The following is a 25,159-nucleotide window of genomic DNA, read 5'->3' as shown; positions in this document are numbered from 1 at the left end:
ATTCCAGTTAATTGTTAAATTAGATATCATCACTAATACACAGGTGATAATATTCCAGTTGATTGTTAAATTAGATATCATCACTAATACACAGGTGATAATATTCCAGTTAATTGTTAAATTAGATATCATCACTAATACACAGGTGATAATATTCCAGTTAATGGTTAAATTAGATATCATCACTAATACACAGGTGATAATATTCCAGTTAATTGTTAAATTAGATATCATCACTAATACACAGGTGATAATATTCCAGTTAATTGTTAAATTAGTTGTCATCACTAATACACAGGTGATAATATTCCAGTTAATTGTTAAATTAGATGTCATCACTAATACACAGGTGATAATATTCCAGTTAATTGTTAAATTAGATATCATCACTAATACACAGGTGATAATATTCCAGTTAATTGTTAAATTAGATGTCATCACTAATACACAGGGGATAATATTCCAGTTAATTGTTAAATTAGATATCATCACTAATACACAGGTGATAATATTCCAGTTAATTGTTAAATTAGATATCATCACTAATACACAGGGGATAATATTCCAGTTAATTGTTAAATTAGATATCATCACTAATGCACAGGTGATAATATTCCAGTTAATTGTTAAATTAGATATCATCACTAATATACAGGTGATAATATTCCAGTTATTTGTTAAATTAGATATCATCACTAATACACAGGGGATAATATTCCAGTTAATTGTTAAATTAGATATCATCACTAATACACAGGTGATAATATTCCAGTTAATTGTTAAATTAGATATCATCACTAATACACAGGTGTTAATATTCCAGTTAATTGTTAAATTAGATGTCATCACTAATACACAGATGATAATATTCCAGTTAATTGTTAAATTAGATGTCATCACTAATACACAGGTGATAATATTCCAGTTAATTGTTAAATTAGATATCATCACTAATACACAGGGGATAATATTCCAGTTAATTGTTAAATTAGATGTCATCACTAATACACAGGTGATAATATTCCAGTTAATTGTTAAATTAGATATCATCACTAATACACAGGTGATAATATTCCAGTTAATTGTTAAATTAGATATCATCACTAATACACAGGTGATAATATTCCAGTTAATTGTTAAATTAGATAACATCACTAATACACAGGTGATAATATTCCAGTTAATTGTTAAATTAGATATCATCACTAATACACAGGTGATAATATTCCAGTTAATTGTTAAATTAGATATCATCACTAATACACAGGGGATAATATTCCAGTTAATTGTTAAATTAGATATCATCACTAATACACAGGTGATAATATTCCAGTTAATTGTTAAATTAGATGTCATCACTAATACACAGGTGATAATATTCCAGTTAATTGTTAAATTAGATATCATCACCAATACACAGGGGATAATATTCCAGTTAATTGTTAAATTAGATATCATCACTAATACACAGGTGATAATATTCCAGTTAATTGTTAAATTAGATATCATCACCAATACACAGGTGATAATATTCCAGTTAATTGTTAAATTAGATATCATCACTAATACTTCAGGTGACAATATTCCAGTTAATTGTTAAATTAGATGTCATCACTAATACACAGGGGATAATATTCCAGTTAATTGTTAAATTAGATGTCATCACTAATACACAGGTGATAATATTCCAGTTAATTGTTAAATTAGAAATCATCACTAATACACAGGTGATAATATTCCAGTTTATTGTTAAATTAGATATCATCACTAATACACAGGTGATAATATTCCAGTTAATTGTTAAATTAGATATCATCACTAATACACAGGGGATAATATTCCAGTTAATTGTTAAATTAGATGTCATCACTAATACACAGGTGATAATATTCCAGTTAATTGTTAAATTAGATATCATCACTAATACACAGGTGATAATATTCCAGTTAATTGTTCAATTAGATATCATCACTAATACACAGGTGATAATAATCCAGTTAATTGTTAAATTAGATATCATCACTAATACACAGGTGATAATATTCCAGTTAATTGTTAAATTAGATATCATGACTAATACACAGGTGATAATATTCCAGTTAATTGTTAAATTAGATATCATCACTAATACACAGGTGATAATATTCCAGTTAATTGTTAAATTAGATATAATCACTAATACACAGGTGATAATATTCCAGTTAATTGTTAAATTAGATATCATCACTAATACACAGGTGATAATATTCCAGTTAATTGTTCAATTAGATATCATCACTAATACACAGGTGATAATAATCCAGTTAATTGTTAAATTAGATATCATCACTAATACACAGGTGATAATATTCCAGTTAATTGTTAAATTAGATATCATCACTAATACACAGGGGATAATATTCCAGTTAATTGTTAAATTAGATATAATCACTAATACACAGGGGATAATATTCCAGTTAATTGTTAAATTAGATATCATCACTAATACACAGGTGATAATCCAGTTAATTGTTAAATTAGAGTCATCACTAATACACAGGTGTTAATATTCCAGTTAATTGTTAACTTAGATGTCATCACTAATACACAGATGATAATATTCCAGTTAATTGTTAAATTAGATGTCATCACTAATACACAGGTGATAATATTCCAGTTAATTGTTAAATTAGATGTCATCACTAATACACAGGTGATAATATTCCAGTTAATTGTTAAATTAGATGTCATCACTAATACACAGGTGATAATATTCCAGTTAATTGTTAAATTAGATATCATCACTAATACACAGCGGATAATATTCCAGTTAATTGTTAAATTAGATGTCATCACTAATACACAGGTGATAATATTCCAGTTAATTGTTAAATTAGATATCATCACTAATACACAGGTGATAATATTCCAGTTAATTGTTAAATTAGATGTCATCACTAATACACAGGTGATAATATTCCAGTTAATTGTTAAATTATATGTCATCACTAATACACAGGTGATAATATTCCAGTTAATTGTTAAATTAGATGTCATCACTAATACACAGGTGATAATATTCGAGTTAATTGTTAAATTAGATATCATCACTAATACACAGGGGATAATATTCCAGTTATTTGTTAAATTAGATATCATCACTAATACACAGGTGATAATATTCCAGTTAATTGTTAAATTAGATATCATCACTAATACACAGGTGATAATATTCCAGTTAATTGTTAAATTAGATATCATCACTAATACACAGGTGATAATATTCCAGTTAATTGTTAAATTAGATATCATCACTAATACACAGGTGGTAATATTCCAGTTAATTGTTAAATTAGATATCATCACTAATACACAGGTGATAATATTCCAGTTAATTGTTAAATTAGATATTATCACTAATACACAGGTGATAATATTCCAGTTAATTGTTAAATTAGATATCATCACTAATACACAGGTGATAATATTCCAGTTAATTGTTAAATTAGATGTCATCACTAATACACAGGTGATAATATTCCTGTTAATTGTTAAATTAGATATCATCACTAATACACAGGTGATAATATTCCAGTTAATTGTTAAATTAGATGTCATCACTAATACACAGGTGATAATATTCCAGTTAATTGTTAAATTAGATGTCATCACTAATACACAGGTGATAATATTCCAGTTAATTGTTAAATTAGATATCATCACTAATACACAGGTGATAATATTCCAGTTAATTGTTAAATTAGATATCATGACTAATACACAGGTGATAATATTCCAGTTAATTGTTAAATTAGATGTCATCACTAATACACAGGGGATAATATTCCTGTTAATTATTAAATTAGATATCATCACTAATACACAGGGGATAATATTCCAGTTAATTGTTAAATTAGATATCATCACTAATACACAGGGGTAATATTCCAGTTAATTGTTAAATTAGATATCATCACTAATACACAGGGGATAATATTCCAGTTAATTGTTAAATTAGATGTCATCACTAACACACAGGTGATAATATTCCAGTTAATTGTTAAATTAGATGTCATCACTAATACACAGATGATAATATTCCAGTTAATTGTTCAATTAGATATCATCACTAATACACAGGTGATAATAATCCAGTTAATTGTTAAATTAGATATCATCACTAATACACAGGTGATAATATTCCAGTTAATTGTTAAATTAGATATCATCACTAATACACAGGGGATAATATTCCAGTTAATTGTTAAATTAGATATAATCACTAATACACAGGGGATAATATTCCAGTTAATTGTTAAATTAGATATCATCACTAATACACAGGTGATAATATTCCAGTTAATTGTTAAATTAGAGTCATCACTAATACACAGGTGTTAATATTCCAGTTAATTGTTAAATTAGATGTCATCACTAATACACAGGTGATAATATTCCAGTTAATTGTTAAATTAGATGTCATCACTAATACACAGGGGATAATATTCCAGTTAATTGTTAAATTAGATGTCATCACTAATACACAGGTGATAATATTCCAGTTAATTGTTAAATTAGATGTCATCACTAATACACAGGGGATAATATTCCAGTTAATTGTTAAATTAGATGTCATCACTAATACACAGGTGATAATATTCCAGTTAATTGTTAAATTAGATATCATCACTAATACACAGGTGATAATATTCCAGTTAATTGTTAAATTAGATGTCATCACTAATACACAGGTGATAATATTCCAGTTAATTGTTAAATTAGATATCATCACTAATACACAGGTGATAATATTCCAGTTAATTGTTAAATTATATGTCATCACTAATACACAGGTGATAATATTCCAGTTAATTGTTAAATTAGATGTCATCACTAATACACAGATGATAATATTCCAGTTAATTGTTCAATTAGATATCATCACTAATACACAGGTGATAATAATCCAGTTAATTGTTAAATTAGATATCATCACTAATACACAGGTGATAATATTCCAGTTAATTGTTAAATTAGATATCATCACTAATACACAGGTGATAATATTCCAGTTAATTGTTAAATTAGATATAATCACTAATACACAAGGTATAATATTCCAGTTAATTGTTAAATTAGATATCATCACTAATACACAGGTGATAATATTCCAGTTAATTGTTAAATTAGAGTCATCACTAATACACAGGTGTTAATATTCCAGTTAATTGTTAAATTAGATGTCATCACTAATACACAGGTGATAATATTCCAGTTAATTGTTAAATTAGATGTCATCACTAATACACAGGGGATAATATTCCAGTTAATTGTTAAATTAGATGTCATCACTAATACACAGGTGATAATATTCCAGTTAATTGTTAAATTAGATATCATCACTAATACACAGGGGATAATATTCCAGTTAATTGTTAAATTTGATGTCATCACTAATACACAGGTGATAATATTCCAGTTAATTGTTAAATTAGATATCATCACTAATACACAGGTGATAATATTCCAGTTAATTGTTAAATTAGATGTCATCACTAATACACAGGTGATAATATTCCAGTTAATTGTTAAATTAGATATCATCACTAATACACAGGTGATAATATTCCAGTTAATTGTTAAATTATATGTCATCACTAATACACAGGTGATAATATTCCAGTTAATTGTTAAATTAGATGTCATCACTAATACACAGGTGATAATATTCGAGTTAATTGTTAAATTAGATATCATCACTAATACACAGGTGATAATATTCCAGTTAATTGTTAAATTAGATGTCATCACTAATACACAGGTGATAATATTCCAGTTAATTGTTAAATTAGATGTCATCACTAATACACAGGGGATAATATTCCAGTTAATTGTTAAATTAGATATCATCACTAATACACAGGTGATAATATTCCAGTTAATTGTTAAATTAGATATCATCACTATTACACAGGTGATAATATTCAAGTTAATTGTTAAATTAGATATCATCACTAATACACAGGTGATAATATTCCAGTTAATTGTTAAATTAGATATCATCACTATTACACAGGTGATAATATTCCAGTTAATTGTTAAATTAGATATCATCACTAATACACAGGTGATAATATTCCAGTTAATTGTTAAATTAGATATCATCACTAATACACAGGTGATAATATTCCAGTTAATTGTTAAATTAGATATCATCACTAATACACAGGGGATAATATTCCACTTAATTGTTAAATTAGATATCATCACTAATACACAGGTGATAATATTCCAGTTAATTGTTAAATTAGATATCATCACTAATACACAGGTGATAATATTCCAGTTAATTGTTAAATTAGATATCATCACTAATACACAGGTGATAATATTCCAGTTAATTGTTAAATTAGATATCATCACTAATACACAGGTGATAATATTCCAGTTAATTGTTAAATTAGATATCATCACTAATACACAGGTGATAATATTCCAGTTAATTGTTAAATTAGATATCATCACTAATACACAGGTGATAATATTCCAGTTAATTGTTAAATTAGATGTCATCACTAATACACAGGTGATAATATTCCAGTTAATTGTTAAATTAGATATCATCACTAATACACAGGTGATAATATTCCAGTTAATTGTTAAATTAGATGTCATCACTAATACACAGGTGATAATATTCCAGTTAATTGTTAAATTAGATGTCATCACTAATACACAGGGGATAATATTCCAGTTAATTGTTAAATTAGATGTCATCACTAATACACAGGTGATAATATTCCAGTTAATTGTTAAATTAGATGTCATCACTAATACACAGGTGATAATATTCCAGTTAATTGTTAAATTAGATATCATCACTAATACACAGGTGATAATATTCCAGTTAATTGTTAAATTATATGTCATCACTAATACACAGGTGATAATATTCCAGTTAATTGTTAAATTAGATGTCATCACTAATACACAGGTGATAATATTCGAGTTAATTGTTAAATTAGATATCATCACTAATACACAGGGGATAATATTCCAGTTAATTGTTAAATTAGATATCATCACTAATACACAGGTGATAATATTCCAGTTAATTGTTAAATTAGATATCATCACTAATACACAGGTGATAATATTCCAGTTAATTGTTAAATTAGATATCATCACTAATACACAGGTGATAATATTCCAGTTAATTGTTAAATTAGATATCATCACTAATACACAGGTGATAATATTCCAGTTAATTGTTAAATTAGATATCATCACTAATACACAGGTGATAATATTCCAGTTAATTGTTAAATTAGATATTATCACTAATACACAGGTGATAATATTCCAGTTAATTGTTAAATTAGATATCATCACTAATACACAGGTGATAATATTCCAGTTAATTGTTAAATTAGATGTCATCACTAATACACAGGTGATAATATTCCTGTTAATTGTTAAATTAGATATCATCACTAATACACAGGTGATAATATTCCAGTTAATTGTTAAATTAGATGTCATCACTAATACACAGGTGATAATATTCCAGTTAATTGTTAAATTAGATGTCATCACTAATACACAGGGGATAATATTCCAGTTAATTGTTAAATTAGATGTCATCACTAATACACAGGTGATAATATTCCAGTTAATTGTTAAATTAGATATCATCACCAATACACAGGTGATAATCCAGTTAATTGTTAAATTAGATATCATCACTAATACACAGGTGATAATATTCCAGTTAATTGTTAAATTAGATATCATCACTAATACACAGGGGATAATATTCCTGTTAATTGTTAAATTAGATATCATCACTAATACACAGGGGATAATATTCCGGTAAATTGTTAAATTAGATATCATCACTAATACACAGGTGATAATATTCCGGTTAATTGTTAAATTAGATATCATCACTAATACACAGGTGATAATATTCCAGTTAATTGTTAAATTAGATATCATCACTAATACACAGGTGATAATATTCCAGTTAATTGTTAAATTAGATATCATCACTAATACACAGGGGATAATATTCCAGTTAATTGTTAAATTAGATATCATCACTAATACACAGGTGATAATATTCCAGTTAATTGTTAAATTAGATATCATCACTAATACACAAGGGATAATATTCCAGTTAATTGTTAAATTAGATATCATCACTAATACACAGGGGATAATATTCCAGTTAATTGTTAAATTAGATATCATCACTAATACACAGGTGATAATATTCCAGTTAATTGTTAAATTAGATATCATCACTAATACACAGGTGATGATATTCCAGTTAATTGTTAAATTAGATATCATCACTAATACACAGGTGATAATATTCCTGTTAATTGTTAAATTAGATATCATCACTAATACACAGGTGATAATATTCCTGTTAATTGTTAAATTTGATATCATCACTAATACACAGGTGATAATATTCCTGTTAATTGTTAAATTAGATATCATCACTAATACACAGGTGATAATATTCCAGTTAATTGTTAAATTAGATATCATCACTAATACACAGGGGATAATATTCCAGTTAATTGTTAAATTAGATATCATCACTAATACACAGGGGATAATATTCCAGTTAATTGTTAAATTAGATGTCATCACTAATACACAGGGGATAATATTCCAGTTAATTGTTAAATTAGATATCATCACTAATACACAGGGGATAATATTCCAGTTAATTGTTAAATTAGATGTCATCACTAATACACAGGTGATAATATTCCAGTTAATTGTTAAATTTGATGTCATCACTAATACACAGGTGATAATATTCCTGTTACTTGTTAAATTAGATGTCATCACTAATACACAGGTGATAATATTCCAGTTAATTGTTAAATTAGATATCATCACTAATACACAGGTGACAATATTCCAGTTAATTGTTAAATTAGATATCATCACTAATACACAGGGGATAATATTCCAGTTAATTGTTAAATTAGATATCATCACTAATACACAGGTGACAATATTCCAGTTAATTGTTAAATTAGATATCATCACTAATACACAGGTGATAATATTCCTGTTAATTGTTAAATTAGATATCATCACTAATACACAGGTGATAATATTCCAGTTAATTGTTAAATTAGATATCATCACTAATGCACAGGTGATAATATTCCTGTTAATTGTTAAATTAGATGTCATCACTAATACACAGGTGATAATATTCCAGTTAATTGTTAAATTAGATATCATCACTAATACACAGGTGATAATATTCCTGTTAATTGTTAAATTAGATATCATCACTAATACACAGGTGATAATATTCCAGTTAATTGTTAAATTAGATATCATCACTAATACACAGGTGATAATATTCCAGTTAATTGTTAAATTAGATGTCATCACTAATACACAAGTGATAATATTCCAGTTAATTGTTAAATTAGATATCATCACTAATACACAGGGGATAATATTCCAGTTAATTGTTAAATTAGATATCATCACTAATACACAGGTGATAATATTCCAGTTAATTGTTAAATTAGATATCATCACTAATACACAGGGGATAATATTCCAGTTAATTGTTGAATTAGATGTCATCACTAATACACAAGTGATAATATTCCAGTTAATTGTTAAATTAGATATCATCACTAATACACAGGTGATAATATTCCAGTAAATTGTTAAATTAGATATCATCACTAATACACAGGTGATAATATTCCTGTTAATTGTTAAATTAGATGTCATCACTAATACACAGGTGATAATATTCCAGTTAATTGTTAAATTAGATGTCATCACTAATACACAGGGGGTAATATTCCTGTTAATTGTTAAATTAGATGTCATCACTAATACACAGGTGATTATATTCCAGTTAATTGTTAAATTAGATGTCATCACTAATACACAGGTGATAATATTCCAGTTAATTGTTAAATTAGATATCATCACTAATGCACAGGTGATAATATTCCTGTTAATTGTTAAATTAGATGTCATCACTAATACACAGGTGATAATATTCCAGTTAATTGTTAAATTAGATATCATCACTAATGCACAGGTGATAATATTCCAGTTAATTGTTAAATTAGATATCATCACTAATACACAGGTGATAATATTCCAGTTAATTGTTAAATTCGATATCATCACTAATACACAGGTGATAATATTCCAGTTAATTGTTAAATTAGATATCATCACTAATACACAGGTGATAATATTCCAGTTAATTGTTAAATTAGATGTCATCACTAATACACAGGTGATAATATTCCAGTTAATTGTTAAATTAGATGTCATCACTAATACACAGGTGATAATATTCCAGTTAATTGTTAAATTAGATATCATCACTAATACACAGGTGATAATATTCCAGTTAATTGTTAAATTAGATGTCATCACTAATACACAGGTGATAATATTCCAGTTAATTGTTAAATTAGATGTCATCACTAATACACAGGGGATAATATTCCTGTTAATTGTTAAATTAGATGTCATCACTAATACACAGGTGATAATATTCCAGTTAATTGTTAAATTAGATGTCATCACTAATACACAGGTGATAATATTCCAGTTAATTGTTAAATTAGATATCATCACTAATACACAGGGGATAATATTCCTGTTAATTGTTAAATTAGATGTCATCACTAATACACAGGTGATAATATTCCAGTTAATTGTTGAATTAGATGTCATCACTAATACACAGGGGATAATATTCCTGTTAATTGTTAAATTAGATGTCATCACTAATACACAGGTGATAATATTCCAGTTAATTGTTGAATTAGATGTCATCACTAATACACAGGTGATTATATTCCAGTTAATTGTTAAATTAGATGTCATCACTAATACACAGGTGATAATATTCCAGTTAATTGTTAAATTAGATATCATCACTAATACACAGGTGATAATATTCCAGTTAATTGTTAAATTAGATATCATCACTAATACACAGGTGATAATATTCCAGTTAATTGTTAAATTAGATATCATCACTAATACACAGGTGATAATATTCCAGTTAATTGTTAAATTAGATGTCATCACTAATACACAGGTGATAATATTCCAGTTAATTGTTAAATTAGATGTCATCACTAATACACAGGTGATAATATTCCAGTTAATTGTTAAATTAGATATCATCACTAATACACAGGTGATAATATTCCAGTTAATTGTTAAATTAGATATCATTACTAATACACAGGTGATAATATTCCAGTTAATTGTTAAATTAAATGTCATCACTAATACACAGGTGATAATATTCCAGTTAATTGTTAAATTAGATATCATCACTAATACACAGGTGATAATATTCCAGTTAATTGTTAAATTAGATATCATCACTAATACACAGGTGATAATATTCCAGTTAATTGTTAAATTAGATATCATCACTAATACACAGGTGATAATATTCCAGTTAATTGTTAAATTAGATGTCATCACTAATACACAGGTGATAATATTCCAGTTAATTGTTAAATTAGATGTCATCACTAATACACAGGGGATAATATTCCAGTTAATTGTTAAATTAGATATCATCACTAATACACAGGTGATAATATTCCAGTTAATTGTTAAATTAGATATCATCACTAATACACAGGTGATAATATTCCAGGTAATTGTTAAATTAGATATCATCGCTAATACACAGGTGATAATATTCCAGTTAATTGTTAAATTAGATATCATCACTAATACACAGGTGATAATATTCCAGTTAATTGTTAAATTAAATATCATCACTAATACACAGGTGATAATGTTCCAGTTAATTGTTAAATTAGATATCATCACTAATACACAGGTGATAATATTCCAGTTAATTGTTAAATTAGATATCATCACTAATACACAGGGGATAATATTCCTGTTAATTGTTAAATTAGATGTCATCACTAATACACAGGTGATAATATTCCAGTTAATTGTTAAATTAGATATCATCACTAATACACAGGTGATAATATTCCAGTTAATTGTTAAATTAGATATCATCACTAATACACAGGGGATAATATTCCTGTTAATTGTTAAATTAGATGTCATCACTAATACACAGGTGATAATATTCCAATTAATTGTTAAATTAGATATCATCACTAATACACAGGTGATAATATTCCTGTTAATTGTTAAATTAGATGTCATCACTAATACACAGGGGATAATATTCCTGTTAATTGTTAAATTAGATGTCATCACTAATACACAGGTGATAATATTCCAGTTAATTGTTAAATTAGATATCATCACTAATACACAGGTGATAATATTCCAGTTAATTGTTAAATTAGATGTCATCACTAATACACGGTGTATTATCTGTTTAATTGTTAAATTGGACATGATAACTAATACAGTGTCTAAAATATCCCACTTAATTTTGACGTTACATGTCATCCCTAATACACAAGAGTTCCCCAAAAGCTGGTTTGGGAATTTGGGGTACACTTTTTATTGCAAGTTGTGGCTTCCCCACAACCTGGCACATGTGAACAGTTTTACAGAACTCCACCACATCTTTGTAGAGTTGTGGCCAGTCAAACTGCTGTCTTATGCAGGCTTGGGTTTTTCTGATGCCGACATGTCCAGCCATTGGAATTCCTGGGTTATTCTCTGTATTTCCTTATGGTACCTGGGCAGAACCACTATCTGGTGAACCACTGTCCACTCTTCATCCGCAGGTCTCTAAGGAGGTCTCCACTTCCTCATTGTCACCTCATTCTTTAAATAGTCACACTCTGGAACTCCCTCTGCTTCTGTTTAACTTTAGACAGTCTTTGCTAACTTTTTAAACATTGGGTCAGCTTGCTCAGCCTCGACCAAGGAAGATCTGTTTAACACATCCTTTTTGTCCTCTGAATTCCCAAAGAAGGTTTCAGATAACTAGATAGGAGGGTCATCAGTCTGCAGTGTCAGTTCATCCTCCTCTGATGGAGCTTGTTTGACCATGGACCATCACAACACAAAGGCAGGAAAAATGTCAGTGGCCTTCTCCTGTAACTGCTCTGTCTATCTCATCTATTTCAGTCTCTTGAAAACCACTGGAGAAGCTAGCACCTTCACCCTGACCAGATCATTACCCAGGAACAGGACCACCCTGTCTACAGGTAAATTAGGGACAATCCCCAGGGTTACCAGTCCTGAAACAAAGCTGCACTCTAGGTATATTCGATATGGAGTCCTGGGCATTTACCTTCCCCAATACTGTTGACTAATACTTGAGCGTTCGATGCCCTCTCTGGGGGAGAGTTCATGCATTTTCCCAGCAGGAGGGAATGGGTGGCCCCTTTATCCCAAGTATGGCTTTGGGCTTACTTGCTGCATTCGAGGGGTATTTGGTCACTTTTCCTTAGGATACAAAATCCTGCTATCTCGCAGGGATTTTCTTAAATTTTCCAGCACTCTCTGTGTTGGGCATACTGGGTCTTACTGCCACAGTTAAAGTCACAGCCTGGTCTTCTGTGTTTCCCATCAGGGCCCCATTTCCTGAACTGGTCTGGTGTATCCTGATTAATCCGACAGATTTTCACTGTAACGTCCAGCAGTCAGCTCGGAGGTGATTGTTACAGTGGAAACACACAGGCTTTTGGGCGTCACTCCTGTTCTCAGCATTGTCTGCTCTGGCCTAAGGAGGACCCGTTGTGTTTCCACCTCTCCCTTCATGCTCATGGCTGTTTTACTTTATTCATTCATGAGATGTGGGCGACGCTGGCTAGGCCAGCATTTATTACCCATCTGTAATTGCCCTGGAGAAGGAGTTGGTGATCTGTCTTCTTGAACCGCTGCAGTCCATGTCGGGTAGGTACACCCACAGTGCTGTCAGGAAGGGAGTTCCAGGATTTTGATCCAGCGACAGTGAAGGAACAGCGATATAGTTCTAAGTCAGGATGGTGTGTGACTTGGAGGGGAACTTGCAGATGGTACTGTTCCTATGAATTTGCTGCCCTGTCCTTCTAGGTGGTGGAGATCGCGGGTTGGAAGGTGCTGTCTAAGGAGCCTTGGTGCGTTGCTGCAGTGAATCTTGTAGATGGTACATACTGCTGCCTCTGTGCATTTATGGTGGAGGGAGTAAATGTTTGTAGATGGGGTGTGACAATCTGGAGCGTTGCTTTGTCCTGGATGGTGTCGAGCTTCTTGAATGTTGTTGGAGCTGCACACATCCAGGCAAGTGGAGAGTATTCCATCACACTCCTGACTTGTGCCTTGTAGATGGTGGACAGGCTTTGGAGAGTCAGGAGGTGAGTTACTCGCTGCAGAACTCCAAGCCTCTGACCTGTTCTTGTCACCACTGTATTTATATGGTTACTCCACAAGCAAATGGACCGCTGGGTGTAGCACTACCTAGAACTGTACTCCAGGGAGAATGTTGTCACTGAGACTGCCTTCAATGCAGCCCAGTCTCTGCCAGTCATGGATGAGCTGGACGTACAGCCAACAAAATCGGAACTCAGTGATGCCATTGATTCTCTAGCCAGCGGAAAAGGACGGGAAGGACGGAATTACCCCTGAAATCATCAAGACTGCCAAGCCTGCTATACTTTCAGCACTCTACGAACTGCTTTGCCTGTGCTGCAATGAGATAGCAGTACCACAGGACAGGCGCGATGCCAATATCATCACCCTCTAAAAGAACAAATGTGACCACGGTGACAGCAGCAACTACCGTGGAATCTCCCTGCTGAGCATAGTGGGGAACGTCTTCGCTCGTGTCACCTTAAACAGGCTCCAGAAGCTGGCTGAGCGTGTCTATCCTGAGGCAAAGTGTGGCTTTCCAGCAAAGAGATCCACCATTAACATGCTATTCTCCCTTCGCCAGCTACAGCAGGAATGCCGCGAACAACAGATGCCCCTCTACGGTGTTTTCGTTGATCTCACCAAAGCCTTTGACCTCGTCAGCAGACGTGGTCTCTTCAGACTATTAGAAAAGATTGGATGCCCACCAAAGCTACTAAGTATCATCACCTCATTCCATGACAATATGAAAGGTACAATTCAGCATAGCGGGGCCTCATTAGAACCCTTTCCTATCCTGAATGGCGTGAAACAGGACTGTGTTCTCGCACCTTTGGGATTTTCTTCTCCCTGCTGCTCTCACATGCGTTCAAGTCTTCAGAAGAAGGAATTTTCCTCCACACAAAATCAGGGGGCAGGTTGTTCAACCTTGCCCGTCTTGGAGCGAAGTCCAAAGTCCGAAAAGTCCTCATCAGGGAACTCCTCTTTCCTGAAGACGCTGCATTAACATCTTATACTGAAGAGTGTCTGCAGAGACTCATCGACAGGTTTGCGGCTGTCTGCAATGAATTTGGCTCAACCATCAGCCTCAAGAAAACGAATATAATGGGACAGGACGTCAGAAATGCTCCATCCATCAATATCGGCGACCATACTCTGGAAGTGGTTCAAGAGTTCACCTAACTAGGCTCAACCATCACCAGTAACCTGTCTCTCGATGCAGAATTAAACAAGCGCATGGGAAAGGCTTCCACTGCTATGTCCAGACTGGCCAAGAGAGTGTGGGAAAATGGCGCACTGACACGGAACACAAAAGTCCAAGTGTATCAAGCCTGTGCCCTCAGTACCTTGCTCTATGGCAGCGAGACCTGGACAACGTATGTCTGTCAAGAGCGACGTCTCAATTCATTCCATCTTCACTGCCTCCGGAGAATCCTTGGCATCAGGTGGCAGGACCGGATCTCCACCACAGAAGTCCTCGAGGCGGCCAACATCCCCAGCATATACTAAGCCAGCGGCGCCTGAGATGGCTTGGCCCTGTGACCCACATGGAAGATGGCAGGATTCCCAAGGACACATTGTGCAGCAAACTCGTCACTGGTACCAGACCCACCGGCCGTTCATGTCTCCACTTTAAAGACGTCTGCAAACGCGACATGACGTCCTGTGACATTGATCACAGGTCGTGGGAGTCAGTTGCCAGCGATCGCCAGAGCTGGTGGGCAGCCATAAAGGCGCGGCTAAAGTGTGGTGAGTCGAAGAGACTTAGCAGTTGGCAGGAAAAAAGACAGAAGTGCAAGGAGAGAGCCAACTATGTAACAGCACCGACAACCAATTTTATCTGCTGCACCTGTGGAAGAGTTTGTCACTCTAGAATTGGCCTTTATAGCCACTTCAGGCGTTGTTTCACAAACCACTGACCACCTCCAGGCACTTATCCATTGTCTCGGAGACAAGGAGGCCAAAGAAGGAGTTCAGTTGCTGGTCCGTGGTAACCCCAGGATGTTGATAGTGGGGGATTCAGTGATGGTAATGCAAATGTATGTCAAGGGGAAGATGTTTAGATTCTCTCTTGTTGGAGATGATCATTGCCCAGCACTTGTGTGGCGCGAATGTTACTTGCCACTTAGCAGCTCAAGCCTGGATATTGTCCTAGTGTTGCTTGTTTTCTACACAGACTGCTTCAGTATTTGAGGAGTCACGAATGGTGCTGAACATTGTGCAATAATCAGCGAACATCCCCACTTCTGACCTTATGATTGAAGGAAGGTCATTGATGAAGCAGCTGAAGACGGTTGGGCCAAGGACACTACCCTAAGGAACTCCTGCAGTGATGTCCTGGAGCTCGGATGATTGACCTCCAACTCTAATCCTGTTATATTTTTCAGGTTCACGTGCGAAATGGTTGGCACATGTTTTAGGATTTCGGCTTTCCTAGCTTTTGGATGGATAGTAATCCCTTACTGCTCAGTTCTGTACAGAAATGTAGTTAGGCCACACTTAGAATATTGGGTGCAATTCTGGTCGCCACACTACCAGAAGGACGTGGAGGCTTTGGAGAGGGTACAGATGAGGTTTACCAGGATGTTGCCTGGTCTGGAGGGCATTAGCTATGAAGAGAGGTTGGATAAACTCGGATTGTTTTCACTGGAACGATGGAGGTGGAGGGGCGACATGATAGATGTTTTCAAAGTTATGAGTGGCATGGACAGAGTGGATAGTCAGAAGCTTTTTACCAGGGTGGAAGTGTCAGTTACGAGGGGACATAGGTTTAAGGTGAGTGGGGCAAAGTTTAGAGGGGATGTGCGAGGCAAGTTCTTTACACAGAGGGTGGTGAGTGTCTGGAACTTGCTGCCGGGGGAGGTGGTGGAAGCAGGTACGATAGCGACGTTTAAGAGGCATCTTGACAAATACATGAATGGGATGGGAATAGAGGGATATGGTCCCCGGAAGTGCAGAAGGTTTTAGTTTAGGCAGGCATCAAGATCGGCGCAGGCTTGGAGGGCCGAATCGCCTGTTCCTGCGCTATACTGTATTTTGTACAATCCTCAACCTTCAACGAATAGGGCATTTAACCTGTCCCAAGTTACTTCACTCTGGGTTAGGAAGGTACTGCCTCAAATGTGGACATTTTAATACTCCAGCAGCGAAAAACCCAATTAAAACTATATTGAAGTTTTTGAAGTTTTGCGAGGGAATCATTTGGTTCCCCACTCCCAATTTCCCAACTGTCTTTGGTTTTTGATCCCAGATGCGAGCCCCAAATTTATGTTACACTTCAGGTGAGGAGGGGTCGAAAGGCTCCTGTCTTGTTGCTCTCCTTGTTCGATGCCACAGGCTTTATTCCTTTTTAAATAGTGCATGTGTTTACCAATTCAGTGAGTGTTTAATACTTCAAGTGCTAGGATCATAAAAGAATCAATCAGGCAGGTTTTCTTTAGTTTAAACAAGAAAGAGGTTATTTTATTGTACTGAAAATCAAATACCGATTGAAGTAAAATAGTAAACTCTGCTTCAACTTTCATACTCACACACACGCACACACACACACAAATGAGAATCACACGTACACACAAATAGGTTACAGAGTGATGGAGAATAGTTTGGGTTGGATTAGAGTCCAGAAGAAGTAAAACTAATGTACAGTTTGTGGGGTAATGTAATTCATTTTTCCTCTGACTGAATTCATGGTTCCAAAGTCTCTGGCTGGTAGAAGTGGACATGCAGCTGGTCCGCCTGGTTCAGGGGTTTCTTGGAGACAGTAACGCTCAGTGGCTTTCTTCCTCGGTCTCTGTAGCAATGGTGGACTTGGATGTTCTGCAGTCACAGACAGATTACAACATTTACAATGTTACCTGGGGAGAGAAAGAGAGCGTAAGACAGCCCAACCAGGGTCTTGCATGGGTTAGCTTGCAAAGTTTGTCTGCTGTGTGTAACAAAAAGTTACAAGTTTACATAGACTGGGGTAGGGGGGAGGGGGGGCTGTCACATGGTCTATCAGTACCTTTCTTCCTTTAATGAGTTTCAAAGTCTAAGAATCCCAAATCTCTCTCAAATTATATTGTTAATTTTTCTCCTGCAGGTACGTCTCCGCGAGTAAATGCTGCAAGACGGCTTTAAATGTCTTGCTAATGAGGGTGATCCCAGATAATCTACTCAATTGTTCAAAACATTGTCGTGGGTGGGAGCTTTGAAGACATACATCTCCACTTCGATGTCCTGGAATGTGAGGTATTTCAATGCAAATTGTGGTGGCCATCTTGACTACCAACTTTTTAAATGTTAAATGCAGGATTCCAGCTTTCCAATTTCAAAGTTTAATGTTGGTTTCCAACCAGTGAGTTAAAAATTCTCATTCAGCATAGCATGTTTTCTTGGCAGGAGGTATTAGAAAGGCGTGCTGCACTTCAAGATGTTAATACAAAAAGAATCCTGGTTGCTGAGGGAAATAAGAGTGGAAATTGTGAAGGAACTAACCATAGTTTTCCTTACGCACAGGGATGGTGCCAAAGGACTGGAGAATTGTAAATGTTACACCATTGTCCTAAAAAGAGTGTAAGGACAAGCCCAGCAAATAGAGGACAGCCAGTTAATCCATGGTGCTGGGAAAGCTTTTAAAACAATAATCCAAAACAAAATTAACTGACTGGGACAAATGTGGATGAATTTGGCCTCACCAAAGCCTTGTATAAATGCAGCAAGACACCCTTTCTCCTGTATTTCAATCCTCTCGCTATGAAGGCCAACATACCATTTTCCTCCTTAACTGCCTGCTGCACCTGCATGTTTACTTTCAGCAACTGGTGCACAAGGACACCCAGGTCTCACTGCACCTCCCCCTCTCCAAAGTTATCATCGTTCAGACAATCTGCCTTTCTGTTTTTGACACCAAAGTGGATAACTTCACATTTATCCACATGATACTGCATCTACCATGTATTTCCCACTCACTCAACCTGTCCACATCACACTGGAGCTTCTCTGCATCCTCCTCACAGCTCACCCTCCCACCCAGCTTTGTGTCATCTGCAAACTTGGATATATTACATTTACTCTTACTGTTTGTTTCCTGTCTGCCAACTAGTTTTCTATCCATGTCAGTACCATACCCTCAATCCCATGGGATTTAACTTTTGCACGCTAATCTCCTTTGTGGGACCTTATTGAAAGCCTTATTAAAATCCAAATACAACACATCCACTCGTTCCCTCTTATCTAGTCTATTAGTTACATCCTCAAAAATTCCAGTAGATTTTCCAAGCATGATTTCCCTTTCCTAAATCCATGCTGACTGTGTCCTATCCTGTCACTGTTTCCCAAGTGCTCTGTTATTACATATTTTATAATGGACTCTAGCATTTTCCCCACTACTGATGTCAGGATAACTCCTCTATAATTCACTGTTGTCTCTTTACCTCTTTTTTTTAAATAGTGAGGTTACATTGTCTACCCTCCAATCCATTGTAACTGTTCCAGGATAGAATTTTGAAGAATGACCAGCAATGCATCTACTATTTCTAGAGTCACTTCCTTAAGTACTCTGGGATGTAGATTATCAGGCCCTGGGGATTTATCAGCCTTCAATCCCATCAATTTCCCCCACACCATTTCCCTATTAATACTGATTTGTGTCCTCCTTTGAGAAGAAAGAACCAAAGTATGTATTTAATTATTCTGCCATTTCTTTGTTCCCTATTACTTCAAAACAGCATTTGATGAAGTGTCACTTAACAGGCTTGTCGACAAAGATAAAGCCCATGTAATAAAAGGGACAAAGTTGTCTGCATGACAGGAAGCAGAGAGAGGGGGTGAAAGGTTGTTGTTAGAACTGAAGGAATTTTCCCACAGGGGTCGTTACTAGGTCTGTAACTTTTCATGATATATTTTAGCCACTTGGACTTGAGTGTAGATTAGATTAGAGGTACAGCACTGAAACAGGCCCTTCGGCCCACCGAGTCTGTGCCGACTATCAACCACCCATTTATACCAGTCCTGCACTAATTCCGTATTCCGACCACATCCCCACCTGTCCCTATATTTCCCTACCACCTACCTATACTAGGGGCAATTGCTAATGGCCAATTTACCTATCAACCTGCAAGTCTTTGGCATGTGGGAGGAAACCAGAGCACCCGGAGGAAACCCACGCAGACACAGGGAGAACTTGCAAACTCCACACAGGCAATACCCAGAATTGAACCCGGGTTGCTGGAGCTGTGAGGCTGCGGTGCCAACCACTGCACCACTGTGCCGCCCTGTAAATGGCACAATTGTAAATTTTACACTTGCCACAAAACCTGGAAGTGTATTGCACAATGAGGATGATATTGACAGACATCAAGTGGATATAGACAGACTGATGGAATGGACGTACACATGGTAGATAAACATTAACAGAAACGCAAAATGATACATTTTTCATAGGATGGACAGGAGAGGCAATGGAAAATAAAGGGTGTAATTTTAATGGGGGTGCAGCAGCAGTTTGGATGCATGTGAATAATTCTATGGCAGGGCATGCAGATAAGATTGTTAAAAATGACATGCTGTGTGACTGTTACAAAGACAAACTATCCCTCCTTGTCTTTCACAGACGTACTGCAGCCTGTTACAATGTTGGTGTCTTCCTCCCACACCTCTCCACAGTCGTCCAGCCAGAAGGAACTACTATTACCTTCTTATTATTTCATGGTAAGTGGGCGCCGCTGTCTGGGCCAGCATTCATTGCCCATCGCTAATTGCTCTTGAGAAAGTGGTGGTGAGCTGCCTTCTTGATCCAACTGGTGCAGGTACACCCACAGTGCTGTTAGGAAGGGATTTCCAGGATTTTGACCCAGTGAGAGTGAAGGAACAGCGATATAGTTCCAAGTCCGGATGATGTGTGACTTGGAGGGGAACTTGCAGTGGTGATGTTCCCATGCAACACTGCCCTTGTCCTTCTTTGTGGTAGAGGTCGCGGGTTTGGAAGGTACTGTTCAAGGAGCCTTGGTGCGTTGCTGCAGTGCATCTTGTAGATGGTACACACTGCTGCCCCTGTGTGCTGGTGCTGGAGGGAGTCAATGACACTACGTACACAATCAATCAATCAAGCAGGGCTGCTTTGTCCTGGATGGTGTTGAGTTCCTGGAATGCTGTTGGAGCTTCACCCATCCAGGCAAGTGGAGAGTATTCCATCGCACTCCTGATTTGTGCCTTATAGATGGTGGAAAGTCTTTGGGGAGTCAGGAAATGAGTTACTCGCCTCAGGATTCCTAGCCTCTGACCTGCTGTTGTAGCTGCAATTCAGCTTCTGTTCAATAATAACCCCTAGAATGGTGATAGTAGAGGATTCAGTGATGGTAACGCCATTGACTGTCAAGGGGAGATGGTTAGATTCTCTCTTATTGGAAATGTTCGTGTCCTGGCACTTTTGCAGCATGAATGCGACTTGCCACTTATCAGTTTCGGGTGCATCCTGGGGTGCAAGTACGTAGTTCCTTTAAAGTGGCAACACAGGTAGACAGGGTGGTGAAGAAGCCATTTGGCATGCCTTCATCGGTCGAGGCATTGAGTACAAGAGTTGGGACGTTATGTTACAGTTATACATAACGTTGGTTAGGCCGCATTTGGAGTACTGTGTGCAGTTCTGGTCGCTGCACCACAGTAAAGATGTGATGAAGCTTGAGAGGGTGCAGAAAAGATTCACAAGGATGTTGCCTGGTCTGGAGGGCTTGAGTTATAAAGAGAGATTGGATAGGCTGGGTCTGTTTTCCCTGGAGCGAAGGAGGCTGAGAGGGGACATGATAGAGGTATATAAAATTCTGAGAGGCATAGATAGAGTAGTTGGCCAGAGTCTGCTTCCATGGTGGGTGGCGACTAAATCTAGAGGACATAGAATTAAGGTGAGAGGGACGAGGTTTAAAGGGGATCAAAGGGGTAAATTTTTCACACAAAGAATAGTGGGTATCTGGAATGAGCTGCCTGAGGAGGTGGTGGAGGCAGGAACAGTAGCGACAGTTAAGAGGCATCTGGACAGGTACTTGAATGAGCAAGGCATAGTAAGATATGGAATTAATGCAGGCAGGTGGAATTAGTATAGATAGTCATTCTGGGGCGACTAAATCTGAGGGGGGAGCTGATAGAAGTATACAAAATTATGAAGTGCGTAGATAGGAAGAAACTTTTTTTTTCCCCCTTGGCGCAAGTGTCAATAGCCAGGGGGTAGAGATTTACAGGAAGGGGCAGGAGATTTAGAGGGGAATTGAGGAAAACAAATTCACCCAGAGGGTGGTTGGAATCTGGACCACACTGCCTGAAGGGATGGTAGAGGCAGGAACCCTCATAACATTTAAAAAGTATTTGTAGAAGCACTTGAAACACCATAGCATACAAGGCTATGGGCCAAGTGCCAGAAAATGTGATTAGAATGGATAGGTGCTTGATGGCCAGCATGGATACGATGGGCCGAAGGGTCAGTCTATAGTCTATATAACTCTATGGCTGTACAAAATGAGTGGAGCTGAAGGAGAAGTTGATCAATGTGAAAACAATTTCAGCCAGGCAGAGGAGGGTGGTAGTGGATGGGGACTGGATGGGCCTCTGTTCAAGGAAGAAACAGAGAACCCTAAGACCGTCCTGGTGGGGGATGGAAGGTGCAGATACATTGGACGTCCATCATGAAGAGGAACTGGAAATTGTCAAAATGACGTAGTGCGTCCGAAGAGTCGCAGATGTAGGTGGAAAGAGACTGGACGAGGGGAGAAATAAATCGATTCAAGATAGGAAGTAATAAGTTCAAGTGGGGCAGGAACAGGCTGAAACAATGAGTCTGCTGGGATAGTCCTGTTTGTGGATTTTAGGAAGGAGGTAGAAGTGGGTTGCCCGTGGTTGTGGGACTGTGAGGTTGGAAGCTGTAGCGGGAAGATCTCCAGAGGAGATGAGGTCAGTTACAGTCCTGTGGACAGCAGCTTGATGTTCGCTGATGGGTTCATGGTCGAGAGGGAAGTAGGAAGAAGTGTCTGAGAGTTGATGCTGAGCCTCTGCAAGGTAGCAGTCGGTACGCTGGACAACAACAGCACCATCCTTGTCTGCAGGTTTGATCACAATGTCGGGATTAGACTTGAGAGAACGGAGTGCAGCAAGTTCAGAGGGGGACAGACTAGAGTGAGTGAGGGGAGCAGAGAAATTGTGATGGCTGATGTTTCACCGACATTTCTCAATGAAACGATCTAAAGTGGGTAAGAGGCCAAAGGGAGGGGTCCAGGTGGAGGGAAAATACTTGAGCTGGGTGAGTGGGTCCACTAGTCGGGGTGGGTGTAGGACTCCTGGTCAAGGAAGTGAGGCAGGAGGTAATGACGATGGAAAAGAGATCAACGGCATGCCGAGCGTGAATTTAATTGAGGTGGGAGTGTAAGGGGATATAACTGAGTCCTTTGCTAGGTACAGATCATTAGGTGACAGAGGGGGGGAAGGTGCACCTGTTTAAGAATAAGGGGTCACCCATTTAAGACAGAGATGAGGAGACATTGTTTCATCTCAAAGGGTCGAGAGTCTTTGGAATTCTCTTCCTCAAAAGGCAGTGGAAGCAGAGAATTTGAAATTTTTAAATGCAGAACTGGATAGATTTTTGATCAGCAAGGGAGTGAAAGGTTACCGGGGGTAGATGGAAATGTGAAATAATCAGTTCAGCCAGGAACTTATTGAATGGTGGAGCAGGCTCGAAGGGCCGAGTGGCCTACTCCTGCTCCTACTTCGTGTGTTCATATATAAATATATGTTGTTGTTGTTATTGATGGCTTTGGAACAGCTCTGTATACTCACCCCAGCCTGAAAAACAATCTATTTTCTGTGCCTTAGCCAATTGGATGTTCACACAACCACTGCCACTTTGATCATTGGGTTCAGTTTTCCGAAGAAGTCGATTAAATCGCTCTTGATCAAACACCTTCTGAAAGTTTATATACATAACACCAGCTGTACAACCCTCATCAATCCCCTATATTACTCCATCAAATAAATCCTTCAAGCTTGTTAGATACAATTATGTCTTTAACATGTTCATGGTAGTTGACATTTATAAACCCTTGTTTTTCAAAACAGCAGGTATCTGTATCCTGGTTGATGGTTGAAATTTCCCCACCAGGGACGTTAAACTGACTGGTCAGTAAATACAGGGCTTAGTCCATATCTCCTTTTTTTAAACAATGTCTAACATTTACAACCATCCAGTCTCCTGTCATCACTCCAATATCCAAGAAGTATTGGAAGCTCCTGGCCAGTGCCTCTGTTATTTGCACCTTTCCTTCCCTCAACAACTCTCATACATCCCATGCAGACCATGTAAATGTTCTGCTTTATTGTGGTACAAAAAGGGTTGGATTGAACCTGTTTGTTCAGTGACTGTAATTAATGTAATCCATGGACACTAATTGCGTCACTGGAGGGTTTCCTTCTTCTATTAATACAGGACTACTTTTAATGTGTTCTTCCATCATGTCTGCAGGAGAATCACCCCCGGCACTAACAGGGATCAGCAGCTCTAGCGAAATGGAGAGGATAGATCAGAATCTCAGAATAGATTGGCATGTTACAACAATGGACAGGAGTTTATCCCATTGGTTTGATTATCTTACTGCAGATTATTATTGGATAACATTGGCGCATCGGATCCACTGGGCACTGCTGCTGATTCAACACATTTATTATCCCATCCTCGCTATTGTTGGTGTCCCTGGTAAGTCTCTCTATCCAGCTATTAATTCTAGAAACCATGATTAACTGTTTTACTGTTCTTAACAACGACCACCTTCAAAATATCGTCCTCCATGTGAGCCCATTTGCTGCATAAACTCTGGTCTGTGTCTTTGTCAAATCTACTATACCA

General features: G+C 36.3%; 1 long non-coding RNA gene across 1 annotated transcript; it reads left to right on the top strand.

Annotated features, from left to right (window-relative positions):
* Window positions 1-13,090: 13,090 nt before the first annotated feature.
* LOC137359792 (uncharacterized) lies at window positions 13,091-24,858 on the top strand. Its single transcript, XR_010971566.1, has 4 exons — window positions 13,091-13,172; window positions 18,380-18,528; window positions 20,891-20,988; window positions 24,779-24,858. It is a non-coding gene; the product is annotated as an uncharacterized lncRNA (long non-coding RNA).
* Window positions 24,859-25,159: the final 301 nt, after the last annotated feature.

Source organism: Heterodontus francisci, unplaced genomic scaffold (assembly GCF_036365525.1).
Source record: "Heterodontus francisci isolate sHetFra1 unplaced genomic scaffold, sHetFra1.hap1 HAP1_SCAFFOLD_376, whole genome shotgun sequence".
Lineage (NCBI taxonomy): Eukaryota > Metazoa > Chordata > Chondrichthyes > Heterodontiformes > Heterodontidae > Heterodontus > Heterodontus francisci.
This window is presented reverse-complemented; position numbering and strand designations above follow the sequence as displayed.